At 36.0% G+C, this 14,074-nt stretch overlaps 1 protein-coding gene across 11 annotated transcripts in view; it reads left to right on the top strand.

The window, feature by feature from the left end:
• TDRD15 (tudor domain containing 15) overlaps positions 1-14,074 on the top strand; it is a 248,681-nt gene that overhangs the window by 171,351 nt on the left and 63,256 nt on the right. For all 11 annotated transcript variants that reach the window (XM_077843990.1, XM_077843989.1, XM_077843985.1 and 8 more), the window contains one exon: positions 343-386. The gene's annotated coding sequence lies outside the window, so the exon portion shown is untranslated. The remainder of the gene's footprint in view (positions 1-342; positions 387-14,074) is intronic.

The following is a 14,074-nucleotide window of genomic DNA, read 5'->3' as shown; positions in this document are numbered from 1 at the left end:
AGGATGCAGATGGTGATCTTTGTCATATTTCCATCTAATTCATGAGTTTTGTCTTCAAAAACTTGATGAAACTTGGAGAATGATGATAGATTACTGCAAATTCAACAAAGTAGTAGCCCTAATCGCAGCTGCCTTAGCAAATGTATTATCTTTGCTAGAGCAAATTAATATAGCCTCAGGTATAAGCTATGCATTGATTTGGTGACTAGCTCCTTTCATCACTACCACAAAGAAGGTTAAGAAACAGCTCACATTTACATCATATGGAATGGATAACTGCATGAATTTATAATTTTGCTCCAGGGCTGTACTAACTTTCCTGCTCTTTATCATAGTATATAGACTGAAGAGCTCCAGATCAGTGCTGGGCCCAGTATAAATGAAATGTGAGTCATATATGTAATTCAAATTTTTTATTAATCACATTAAAAAAGTAAAAGGAAACTGGTAAATTAATTTAATATGTTTCATTTAACTCAATATTTCCAAAATGTTGTTTCAATACCTACTCGTTATAATAATTAGTGAGTTTCTTGGTATAAAGTCTTCTATACTTCTGATATGTTTTATATTTATAGGATATCTCAGTTCACATGTCAAATTTTCACTGGATGTACTTGATCTCATAAAATTTAGTTAAAAAAGTAGATTTACATGCCCAAATTGTTCCTGACATACTTAAAATTTGACCAATAACTGAATTAACTGCCCAAAAGTACACTTTTCCTTCAATAATTGCATCAACATTAACAAAACTGTTTTATCTTTTTTAAAGAATTGATTTGACTTTGGAGGAAATATCTATCAGTTTGAAAACTACAACTATTAAAATTAACTAAATTTATTAACTCTTTGTCAACCCCATATTACCAAAATTGAAGTAAAAGCAGTAGTACATAAATTGAAAAGCAACTCTAAATTTGTTAATATCAAAAAGTGTTCTTCAAATTTTTCTTATAGTTTTTTCAATAAATTTATATAACACTGCCAGTTACAATTGAAATTTCAATATTCATGTTGGAAAATGTAAAACTATTGATTTATCAATTAAATTATTATTAATTTAATAATCATTATTATTGATACAAAAAACTTAAAGCCCAACATTAATTTGCACACAAGTGTGTCAAAAATAAATGTTTTCTTTCCTCAAGAGCTTCAAAGTTAAGTCTATTCATATGGAGTGTGTTATCAGTGAGAAAATATAGAGTGTACTGCTGGGGGTTTTTTGCCTTTGATTATTGAATGTCAGCAAATACACCTTTTTGTTTCAGAGTTTATAGTAGATTGAAATAGGAGTTTGTAATTCTAGAAATCTTTTTACAATGCTTCCATGACTCAGTCAATGAGAACAAGATCATTTAATTAATTGTCTTCTATTTTTTCAAAAGTTTGATAAACTGGTGACGATTTTTGCACATATGTATTGCATAATCTTAATGACTATATAAGTGGTGCTTTTCCTAGAGTTTGCTAGAAAACTAAACCCAAATATTTCCAATATGTATCATGTAGTGGGATAATCAATGAGAGAAATATCAATGTCTTGTTTTAAAATACCAAAAAACCGATTTTGACCTAACATAGTTGGAGCACCACCCATAGTTATAGAAACAAATTTTTCATATCTAGATAAAAATTTTCTTTGATGGATACAAAGCATTTAAAAATAGCTATTCCATGAATCTTGTTTTTTAGTTGCAAATTGATATTTGTTTATAAATTTGGAAGTCAAAATGAGACATAATATACTGAAGTATTAATTGGGCTTTGTCTTTTAACTTTGCATGGCTCATCTAAAGCTAATGAAAAGTACTTAAAATTTTTCCAAAAAAAATTTAAGAGATTATTTATTTGAGAATAGGAGAGAGCATAATCTGAGAAGGGGCAGACAGAAAGAATCTTCAAGCAGACTCTCTGCTGACTGTGGAGCCTGATGCGGGGCTCGATCTTTAGACCCACAAGATTTCCATCTGAGCTGAAAACAAGAGTAGGATATTTAACTGACTGAGCCACCTGGGTGCCCCTCAATTTTTCAAATTTTGAATCAACTGGTTTTGGTGTTGTTGGAAAAGTCTATCATTGTAGTGATAATTACTTGGTTGCTTCATTGAGGATCTTCCACATTTTATGAAATATCTTTTTTATTTTTTTCTTATTTTATAGCTTTCCATCACTGAAATAATTTTTTACCATTTCTACGTCTAAAAATCATTTTCTGTCTTGTATAGGAATCTGAGACATTTTATAGCTGGCCAACATTATAAACCCACATCCTGTTAAGAGTATTAGAAAATTTTTGTTGGATATTTAATTTAGATTCCAGGTAACTATTTAACTACTAACTTTTTCACTGTTGAGAGGAATCTTCTTATCAAGTTCACTATATATTTTTGGCTAAAAATGCCTCAATATTGCTGACTTAAATCTTTTCTTACACAACAAACAACTTTTTTTTGTTTTTCTTTGCAGTAACAAATTGCAATTGCCATTCATCATGAAATTTCTGATATATTTTCTTCTAGTCACTTTTTTTTTTTTTTGCCTTTGAAGTACTGGCTTTGCATTTTCACTCCATCTGCATCAGTAATATGCCTTCATTTTGCTTTTAAAAATTTATATTTCTTTAAGAAAATTAGTTTAATTATATTACAATTAAAGCACTAATAAGCTACTTCAGTTACTAATAACATCTTAAATAGGTATCATTATACTGTGTATGGATTATAGAAAATATTAAAATAAACACAATATTACACTGATGCCTGGAAAAAGTCATTTATACTTAATTTGTTGACTTCCACTCAGTGATATGTTTCTGTGTAATGCTAGAAATGATGCATGACCCTGAAGAGCACTTTACAATACAATTACATTACTCCATGTAATTTTTAACATAACATGTAATCCTACCAAAACAATGAAGTTATGTCTAACAAAAAAGGCATTTTACACTGTTTCAATCTTTTTTAATACTATTTCAATCTTTAGGTTTAAATTTATTAAAATGAAAAATTCAGTTTCTCAGTTGCACTAAGCCACATTTCACATGGCAAATTGCTACATAATGGACAACACAGATTGAGATTTTTAGACATCTTGCAGACCATCATATTCATCTATGATATCAGTGACATTATGTTGATTGGACTGGATAAGGAAGATGTAGTTAGCACACTGGAAGCCTTGGTAGGATACATGTTCCAGGTGGTGAGAAAGACACGCTGCCATATTCATAAAATATTTAGGAGCCCAGGGCTCTGACGCATGGCATGGCATCCCTCCAAAAGGAAGAGATAAATTATTATATCCCGGGCTTTCTGTCTTGGAGAAGGGAGCACAATAATACCTGGTGGGACTCTTCAGTTCAATTGACAGAGTATTCTGTACAGAGAGATATTGCTCTGGCCCATATACTAGGTGATTGAAAAGACTGCCAGTGTTGAGAGGTTCTGCAACCCTGCCAGTGGGTCTTATGATCCAGTAGGCCCCATGGTGTTAGAGGTTTTGTTGGGAAAAGATGCCGTATGAGGTTTTCGACAAACTCCAGGCCCTCAGGATTCTGGAGTAAGGGCATGCTGTCTACAGTGGGGATTTATATGATTTAAAACAACAGCACATGGTTTGTTGTTGGGCTTTAGTCTAAAGAGAATACCTGACAATGGAATATACCAAATGACCACATGGCTGAAAGTATTTATTATTAGCTGAGTCCTGTACCCATGAAGTCAAAGGTTGGGTTGGCCCACTTTCCATTGCAAATGGAAGTGGTGCATCCTTGTTGAGCATGAACAGGATCAGGGGCACAAACTAGTACCGGAACAGGTTGCCCACACCCACATGACACCCACCACTGTTGGATTAATTACCCTCCCTCAGTGCATGCCTATGGCTATATGAGGATCCCATATAAACAGTTGAAGGAGGAACAAGAAGACTTATATTGGTGTATAAATGGGTTAATCTGTTATGTGAGTATAAGTCAAAAATGGACAACTATACTACAGCCTCAGGGTAGCCTTGAAAGATAGCAGTGAGGGAAAAATCTTTTAATTGTAATAGTTTTGGATAATGCACTTGGCCATCCATTTTGTATGAAAAGAGAAATGACCCCAAGGTTTAATATGCATGGACACGTGGTGAGTAGCAAATGGAAACAGATTGAAACATCAGGAACAGAGAAGTCTGGGTTAATGACATGTGGATGGAGAAATAGGAGTTGTCATGCTGTGTGAACACAACGTGTGTTCATGTTAATTAATGTGTGGGAACGTTAATGCCAGAGAATATACACCAAAGAAGAGATGCTAAACAATCAAGTGGACAAAAGTACTCAGCCATTTGATGTTAGCCAGTGTCTCTCATCAGACACCTCAATGTTGGCATGATAAACACACGAATAGAATAGATACTGTGGCAGAGATGGAGGCTATATGTGGGTTTAACAGCATGAGTTCTGACTTATCAAGATATATTTATCTATAGCCACTATAAAGTCTCCAGTCTGCCAGTAATAGGGACTAGTGCTGAGTACCCAAATGAGTACCATTGCTTGAAAATATCAGGTGACCATTTATTGGCAATATGACAGCATTGGGCCTTTTTCATCCTGGAAGGCTAGAAGTTCACTTTTACTAGACTAGGTACATATAACCTGTGTCAGTGATGTGTCCTTCCTGTCTGTAGGGCCTCAGCCAGCACCACTATTCATAGGTTTATGTAGTCCTAGATCTTTTCTTTCTTCTTCTCTTTTAAAAAGATTTTATTTATTTGAAGGAGGGGGTTGGGAAGAGCATGGAGGGAGAGCACAGAGGGAAAGTGAGAGGGAGACTTCCCACTGAGCAGAGAGCCTGATATGGGACTTGATGCTTAACCCACTGGGCTATCTAGGTCCCCAGTCCTAGATCCAATAACATAGGATCTAATGAGAGGGGGTGTAGATTGCTACATTACCAGACTTAAAAGGGGTTCAGACGGCTAGAGAACAGGAGAAGGAGTTGGCAAACACCAGTTGGTAGATGAAATTGGAGAGGCTGTCAAGGTGTATATAAATCGTGGAAAGCCTTTGTGAGCCAAGCTAGGGAGTCTGGGCCATATGGATGTGGGTAATCAGCAAAGGGTTTTAAAAGGCAAGTGACATGATCAGATTTTCCATGAGCTCCTTATTATCTTGGGCTTTACTTACCTTATTTGTTGAGAAGAGGAGGAATGTGAAGTTCTGAACTAAATTACAGTCTCAAGTGCCAGGTCTCTGTCCTATTTATCATAGAAGAAAGCTCTCTCATTTTTATAATGAGACAATTGGCAAGATTATATTTTTTTCAAGTAACAAAAACATACAAATGGAGTAGGGGAGGATCTTTGCCTGCTCCTATTTGTAAAAACTAAGAACGGAATATAGAAATGCTCAAAGAGCATGTTTGAATACATCTCTTTGTAAAACATGACAGAAAGGAGTGATTATTTAAATTGGACAGGACTTTGCATTCCTGGCTCCTTGGTGGCAGTGCCTTTTGTCTGAACTCTTCTTACTACAAAAATGTCACAAAGGATAAAAAATGAGTCCAATAAGTTTTATTCAATTTCAGAGTCTATTATATATTCTGTTTTACACAAAGCATATAATTTTAAATTTCATAGATAGGCACACCGAACATACACTTGGTAGATATACAGCTGTTTGTATGGGTGAAATTGAAACCCTCTAGGGAGGGTACATTAATAATTCCTTACTTGTAAGACAGAACAGCCATCTCATGTTCCAAACAAAGCCTAGCCAGCCAAAAGTGATTCATGGTCATTTATATAAACTGATTACCAATCACCAGATCTTAAAGCCATGGCAACCTTTATTTTTCAATCTTATAAACAATAAAGCTCTCTTTTGTTAAACTCATGAGGGAACTCTTTCCCACGGAGGAGTTAGTAAGTGCAAAAGCTAATTTCCCACATCTGACAGCAGGAATGAAAGCTGACAAATACATATATGATAAATATATATTTCAGTAGAAAGAAAATATTAGTGTGTATATATTTATATAGAGTTTTCTTTTTCTGAGCTGATCCAATGGGGAAAAAGTCCAGAACTGATCCTTTGTTTTAGTGCTCCAAAGGCACTTTTTTTTTCCTGATAGGACAATATTAAAATATTCAGTTCATTAATCCTAAAAAAATCCATATTCATATTTAGTTTAAGTGATTCTTCTGAACAAGATATTAAAAAGGTAGTTTCTGTATTTAATAGTGAGAAACAAGAGATTGTAATAATTCTTGATTTGTAGCTTAATCTCAGTGCTTGGTAATGACATTAGACAAATCATTCATCAAGTTTTGATCATCCAGGAGTTCCAAGGTACCAGGTAGGACTAGCATGACTCTGTGACTAATGGCTCCTGCTGGGGCCCCTTTTCCCTCTTTCAATGGTTGAGTGGCAGACCAAGTAGATAAGAGAAAGCATCAAGGTCATTTCTTTGCTTAGCCGTCATTTGTTCTGTTACTGTCTGTTCTGTGTATTAGTAAGACGGTAACTTCTTCAAGGTCAGTTTGAAAGCCCAGAAATATGTTCACCCATCATGTAGTCGAAAGTACTGGTAAAGGCATGTGAAATCCAATAGTCGGTTAGGAGGTAGGCAGAGGGTAGAGAGATGGAGGAGCATAGGCAAATCTCTGTTTACTTTCCATTATGTACATAATTGGTTTTACATTTGGAAGAGTTCCTTAAAACATTTCAGTGCAGAGTAAGCCAAAGAAATTTATGAAAAAAAATTATTTCAAATTCAGATAATTATTTTGGGCCATCTTTGAGGGTGATATAGCCAGAGCTGAGCAAGAATTGAAATCTTATTGATTTGTTGAAGTCTGTTGGTATCTTTGGTCTCCATATGATAACTAAGCAATTGTGGATTTCAGGCCATTTAGATTCTCCTGCTCAAACTCTTGAGTCCTGCTTTGGAGTCCTGGCCTTGAACTTAGACCTTCCCGAGTCTTACAACTTTCACGATTGGATCTTCATTAAAGGTGTTAGTTAACTCCATGTCCAGTATCTGTGGTCTCCTACTTTGTTTTAACTCTTCCTTATCCTTTGCCCAAGCTTTGCCCATTGACATGATCCTGAATTGGGCTTGAGCCTCCTTTACTTCTGTAATAGGATTTGAGTAACTCTTACTGCAAATCTTGACTGGTTGCATAATCAATGGTACCTTGACTACCTTAGTCAAACTGGCTCCTGCCTTCTTGTCTGCTTGCTTGAACATTTTATGGTTAAAATTGAGGTTTAGTTGTGGGGGCAAAGGTAGTTCAAAAATTCTAGTCCAGTCTGGCCACAAGAACAATCTTTAGTTCTTATTCTGCATCAAATACATAATCCCTCTTGGGTCTGTTCTAAGCTGTGCAAGCAGATAATTTCTGGTTTTTCAATGGCATTTTTAATAGTTGCCTTCTGGAATTCAGCTCTCAAGGGATTTTTTTTTTTGATAAGAGCTATGTAATCATGATGGAATCTCTTATTAAAAGGACTTTCCTTTTCCAAAGCTTGAAAAAAGTCTGTTTCTCTCTTCTCAAATTATCAGGCTATCTATCAATAATTGAAGGTGAGATCGAAACTATGACCTTGGCAGGTAGTGCAGGAGATTTGCTAAAGTTGTTCAATAGTGTGAGCTATTTTTTCGATTATGTGTTTTTGGACTATATTAAAAGTAAACTTCTTTTCTCACTCTTTAGGAATCTGTGAACAGGTTCATTTATTCAACAAACATTTCACTTATTCAACAAACAATAATACCATGAAAATAGAGGAAGAGAGCAAATTGAGGCAGTTTCCAGCTGCCCTTTCATACTGAATGTCCTTGGGCACATTACCCAAGAGGGGTCCATCCTTGGCCCAGTTACCATAGTGCCTCACAGTTCTGAGCGTGGTTTCAAGTTTAGCCCATGATAAATGATGAACCAGGCTTCCTGCATACAAACCTTCATCTGAATCACCTGAAAAGTGTACGAAAATGCAGATTCCAGTTTTCAAGCCAGATATACAGTCAGTAACTAAATGAAAGGACTTGGAGGGAACTTGTTAAAACACAGACTCCAAAGCAAGGAAATACTTACAAGGCTGAGTCTCTTGCTACTACCAAACTACCACTAATAGTGCTGATAATAACAAAAAAAAAACAGTTATACAGCACTTCCTAAATATTAGTCTAAGCATTTAACATACATTAATTACACATATTCATATGATCCCTGCAACTACCCTATGAGGTAGACACTAGTGTTATCTCTCATTTTATAGATAAGGAAATAGAGACTCTGAGAGTTTAAAAAAATTGTCCAAAGTCACACTATTGAGTTAGAAAGACAGGATTCTGGTCATAACTTCTGATGCAGCCTGCCAGTAATCCTCTATAAAGGTGATTCACAAGAAACAAAAGGACAATTTGTCTTCTTGCCACCAGTCTCTGAGCTCCTCAGGCCCCTGCTCCTCTTTTTTCAAATGCCTGCCTCTTCCTGAGTATCTGCATACTGCACTGGGTCCCTGTGGCTGCTGGATGCTTGTTCCCTTGTCTGTTTCTCTGCATCTCCCACTATGGTCTCTTCACAGCCTGCTGCTCAATTGCTTCTTTAACCTCAGGGAGGAGGTTAAAGGTTCTATATGCCACTGGAATGTGGATCAGGAAGGGAGGAAGAGTTGACATAATTCATACAAAATGGATTTTTAAAAAAAAACTACATCCAGTTTCCTCAGCCTATAGTACCTGGAAGCACTCTGAGACATCATTTCAGGCCCTCTTAGATGGTATCATCTTTCTAGAAGGTGCTGCACCTGGCACATAGTAGGAACTTACTGAATACTCATGGAAAATTGATGTTTTCACATATTATATATGATTTCCTGTGTGGGAGAATGAAGCTAATCCTAGGTCTTTCCTAATCCAGGCTACAGACAGCTTTCTGCTTGTTTTTAAAGATTGTGTTTGGTTTGATCTAGGTATCTAGAATATCAATCTACAGCCATAGTATCAAGCCACTATATAGCAGTATTATTATGACAGTATCTAAAGGGAGAATACTGGCTGTACCAGAAAAAAAAAAAAAAAAAAAGTTTGTCTGGTCTCTGTGTCTGAAGTGTGAGGAATTAATTCAGTCTAGTAACTTGAAGAAACAAAGCAAAGCACAATAACAACAAAAAACCCCACAAAAAACAAACCATGATTTGTGTTCTTCAAGGGGGAGAGCATCTCTCTACTGAGCTAAGTTCAACTTCACCATTGTGTGCAGTTGGCTCCTATTGTAGGGTAGGACCACTCTGTCTAGAGGCACAACTGTCTGTGATGGGAGTAACCCTCTGAGCCATACAAATTGTCTCTGGTATCTTTTGGAGAGCTCTACTACCTCTCTAAAAATGCAGGTAAGATGTTCTTCTAGTCTCTGGGATTGGGGTGCCTAGAATGCTTGGATGAGGAAAGAAAAGAGCACCAAGAAGTGACAGATGACAACCAGATTGTAGAAGAGAGATGAGAGCCATCAGATATAAAAACCAAGCAGAGCAGCAGTCTGGAGCTACTTATTACATAAACAAATAGTTTGAAACCTTTAATCTTCCTCCCACATTGTATCAGGATCATATATAAAAATATACTAATATACATAATTGAATAAAATATGCAATTTGATGAATATAAATTGTTGAAGAAAAGCTGGATTACTTTAGAGGTGGAAGTAAGAGTGCCATGCATTGTGGAAAGTTTTCCATTCAAAATAGATACAAAATGGAGGTACAGTTTTACTTTATGATGTCATACTTATCTGGAATGCTGCATTCCTAGAAAGTATCAACTAAGAATTAAGTGAATTTAACATCTATTGGTTACCTATTCTGTGTCAGGCTTGAGGAGACACTAAGACATAGTATCTGTCCTCGTGGTGCCCACAGTTTTCAGTGGGTTACTTCAATGAGAATCATTTGCGTATCACAGAAGGGGGTATTGATGGTTTCTTTCAGAACTTGGATGGGCCTTTTAGTGACTCTTGCCTTGCTTTTCTTTTCTTTTTTTATAAATTTATTTTTTATTGGTGTTCCATTTGCCAACATATAGAATAACACCCAGTGCTCATCCCGTCAAGTACCCACCTCAGTGCCTGTCACCCAGTCACCCCCACCCCCTGCCCACCTCCCCTTCCACCACCCCTAGTTCGCTTCCCAGAGTTAGGAGTCTTTCATGTTCTGTCTCCCTTTCTGATATTTCCCACTTATTTTGCCTTGCTTTTCACTCAAAGGATATACTGCTGTGTTGCCCAGGCCATTGTATCATGACTTGATCCTCAGAACTATAAAAATGAAGTCCACTCTGGGATCCAAGGAAGGGTATCAACATCATCCCCAATCTAGTTAAAAAGGTTACTTTAAGGGGATCCCTGGGTGGCGCAGCGGTTTAGCACCTGCCTTTGGCCCAGGGCACGATCCTGGAGACCCGGGATTGAATCCCACGTCGGGCTCCCTGCATGGAGCCTGCTTCTCCCTCTGCCTGTGTCTCTGCCTCTCTCTCTCTCTGTGTGTGTGTGTGACTATCATAAATAAATAAAAATTAAAAAAAAAAAAAAAAGGTTACTTTAAGAGCATTGTCCTCCAGGTTCCACATCCTTTCATGAATCTCCAAGAACAATCTTTACCTACTATGGGCAGCATGTGGTTGTAGGGATGGCCTGCCTCTCAGTCACGCCTCTAAAGCTACAGGCTTTCAGTGAGACACTCTATTTTGGGATCTCAGTTTCCCTGTATGAAAAACAAGAAGGCTGCACTCACACCCTCAGTTAGGGTTCTTCCTGGGTAGGCTTTCTGATCAAGCTATTTCCTCTTGCTCTGTTGTTGTAGTCCAGAGCAGGGTGTGCTTCACTGACATCTGGAATAAGCCCAATGAGGCAATAAATACATAGCACAAATTTCTTTATATGGTAATAGGGTGGACCCTTGCTTGCTGAAGCTCCTGCACATACAACATTCTCAACTTAAAATACTGTAAAAGACAGTGGCTCCCTAGTTCTGCGTCTCTGATTCTATGGTTCCTATATTCTGTGCTGTAGAGTGGTGAGGATCAAAAGGAGGCACTGAGGAGTCCTATCCATTATCACAGTTTTGAGCTACAGTATGCCCTTCGTCCTGTTTTTTTTTTTTTTTTTTTTTTTTGGTTGCTTGACAGTCCTTTGGAAGATTTCTTAGCCAAGATACAGCTGATATTCTTGCCATGTCTTTGAACTTGCCTTTGTGTTCTCCCATAGGTCAGATAGATGCTAACTGAACTGAAAAATTAGAGTTCATTAGAGATTTTATTAATTCATAACCATTCCTTCAAAACAAAGAAATTAAAAAAAAGAAATTACCGAATGAAAAGTTACTAATTTATTTAATTCCTATTTGCTCAAGCTGAATATCGTAGGTGCCCTGAAGTCTTCCCTCTACCCTGGGTATCTAATATCTAATCAGTAAGCCTACTTATGCTTCTCTAGAATATTCTTCCTCTACCCCCTAATTTAGGACTGTATTACAGCTTATCTTGACTACTGCAATATCCTCCTATATTGCTACCATGCCTCATCTTTCAACATCCCCAAATCCCAGTCATCATACCTGTATTTCGGCATTAGCTTCATAAATCTTAAGCCCTGGTAATCATTTTCCTCTATTCAAAAACATCAATGTTTCCTGTTGATCCAGCTTAAGTCCAGATTAAAGTCCACGTTCCTCAGTCTCACAGCAGGGCCCTCCTGTGTTCTCCAGTTCTTCAGACTCATCCTGATGCATTCCAACACAAAACTAAGCCCCATCTTTACTAATTTCTTCAGGGAACCACCAGAGAACTTTAATTCCCTTACATTATGCACATGCCTTAAACCTCCCACTATAGTGGAAACTCTTTAGGGGTAATATTCCCTATATTCTCCAGGGACACTGGGTTTTCCTCACAGTTGCTAGCCTAGAGTATAACAGACTGCTTTGCAGTAAATGTTTGTAGGACCCATCAGCGAGGGTACCCCACAAAGCCATTGCCATTTCTATCTTCAGCTCTTCTCTCACATATTGCTCTGCTTGGGATGCTTTCTTACGTTCGCTTTAAAATGTTTGCTAATTTTGGTAAGTTAATTTTCATCTAAGATTTCATATTCATTAGCAGAAAACTCTTCATAATCTCATCTTATTAATGTTTGTGGCATCTGTAATTAATTCCCCCTTTTCTTTTCTAATATTGTTTGTTCATATGTTCTGTACCTTTTATCTTGATCAATCTTGCTAGAGGTTTGTTAATTTTATTACTCTTTGCTAGGAACCAACTTTTGGCTTTTGTTTTATCCTGTCTATTGTATGTTGGTTTTATATTTTATTAATTTCTCTTAGCTTTATTATTTCCCCCTTCTACTTTCTTTGGGTTTGATTTGCTGTTCCCTCTCTCTCCTTTTTTTAACTTTCTAAAACAAATGCTCAGCCCAAGAATTTTCAACCTTTTTTCTTTTTGTAATCATTTGAGATTATACCTTTTTCTGTCAGTGCTGTATTAATTGCATTTTACTCCATAGGGGATTGTTACATAGCATTATTGTTTAGCTCTAGATATTTTCTAATTTATAATATGATTTTTTTGATGTATGAGTGATTTAGGAATGTGTTTTTAAATTTCCACACATGTGAAGTTTTTCCTAGTGATCTTTTAGTTACTATTTCATACCTAATTGCTTTGTGCTCAGAGAAAGTGTGATACCAAATTGTTAAAATATATTAAGACTTCATGGCCAATGTATTGTTGATGGTTGAAGACTTTCTTGTCTTTAATTATTGGGTGGAATGTCTATAAACACCAATTAAGTTATACAGTTAATAGTATGATCTTAATCAGTATTCTTGATTTTGTTTTCTTCTGCATGGGCTAACAGTTACCAAGATAGTGATCTTAAAAAAAAAAATCTTCCATTAACATAATAGTTTGCCTGGTTTTCTCTATAACATTTTTTACTTTAAAAATTTTATGGATATGTTACTAAATACATGCACATTAAGAAAGATTACAACTTTCTGATAAATTGAACCTTTTAACATTATTCGGTGACTCTCTTTTTTCCTTTCTCTAGTGATGGTAGTTATGGTTTTCCCAAGAGTCAATTTCATCTGATATTGCGAATTGTGATAGCTTTCTTTGTTAATATTTACTTGGTATATCTTTCCATTTTTTTCCCTCTCATTCTATTTGTATCCTTTGTCTTAGACGTATCTCATAAAAAACATAGGGCTGGATTTATTTTTATCATCTTCAGTCTTTATCTTTTGACTAGAGCAGTTCATGCATCAATACTTGTCATGATTACTGATACACATATACAATATGTTTATTTCTCTCTATATATATATGTACAATATATTTTGTGTTTTCTAATTATAATATCTTATTTTTCTATTTATTTTTTGTGTTTAATATTTCCTTTTTTTTTTACTTGTGAGTATATTTTATCTTAGTAATTCTACACTCTATTTTTAGTGATTACTGTGATATTTTGATCTTTATCTTCAATGGTGACTTTATAAGTCATTTTCTTTATCCTTCTTCTATAGGTTTTTGGTTGTTAAGAGCTTTGAGATATAATTTGCATATCATATAATTTGCCCATTTAAAGTATATAATTCAATGATTTTTAGTATATTCACAGAGTTGTGCAACCATCGCCAATACCTGATTTTAGATATTTTCTCACTTCCTTTAAAAAACAAAAAACCAAAGAAATTCCCATTAGTATTCACTCTCCATTTTTTACCCACCCTCCCCAGCTCCTGACAATAATTAATCTATTGTCTGCCTCTATGGATTTGCCTATTCTGGACATTTCATATAAATGGATTATACAATATGTTGTCTTTTGTGACCAGCTTCTTTCACTTAGCATAATGCTCTCAAGATTCATCAGTGTTATAGCATATATCAGTACTTCCTTCTTTTTTTTTTTTAAGATTTTATTTATTTATTCATAGAGACACAGCTAGAGAGAGACAGGCAGAGACACAGGCAGAGGGAGAAGCAGGCACCATGCAGGGAGCCTGATG

Source organism: Canis aureus, chromosome 12, assembly GCF_053574225.1.
Source record: "Canis aureus isolate CA01 chromosome 12, VMU_Caureus_v.1.0, whole genome shotgun sequence".
Classification (NCBI taxonomy): Eukaryota; Metazoa; Chordata; class Mammalia; order Carnivora; family Canidae; genus Canis; species Canis aureus.
The sequence above is the reverse complement of the archived record's forward strand: the minus strand, read 5'-3'. Positions and strand labels throughout refer to the sequence as shown.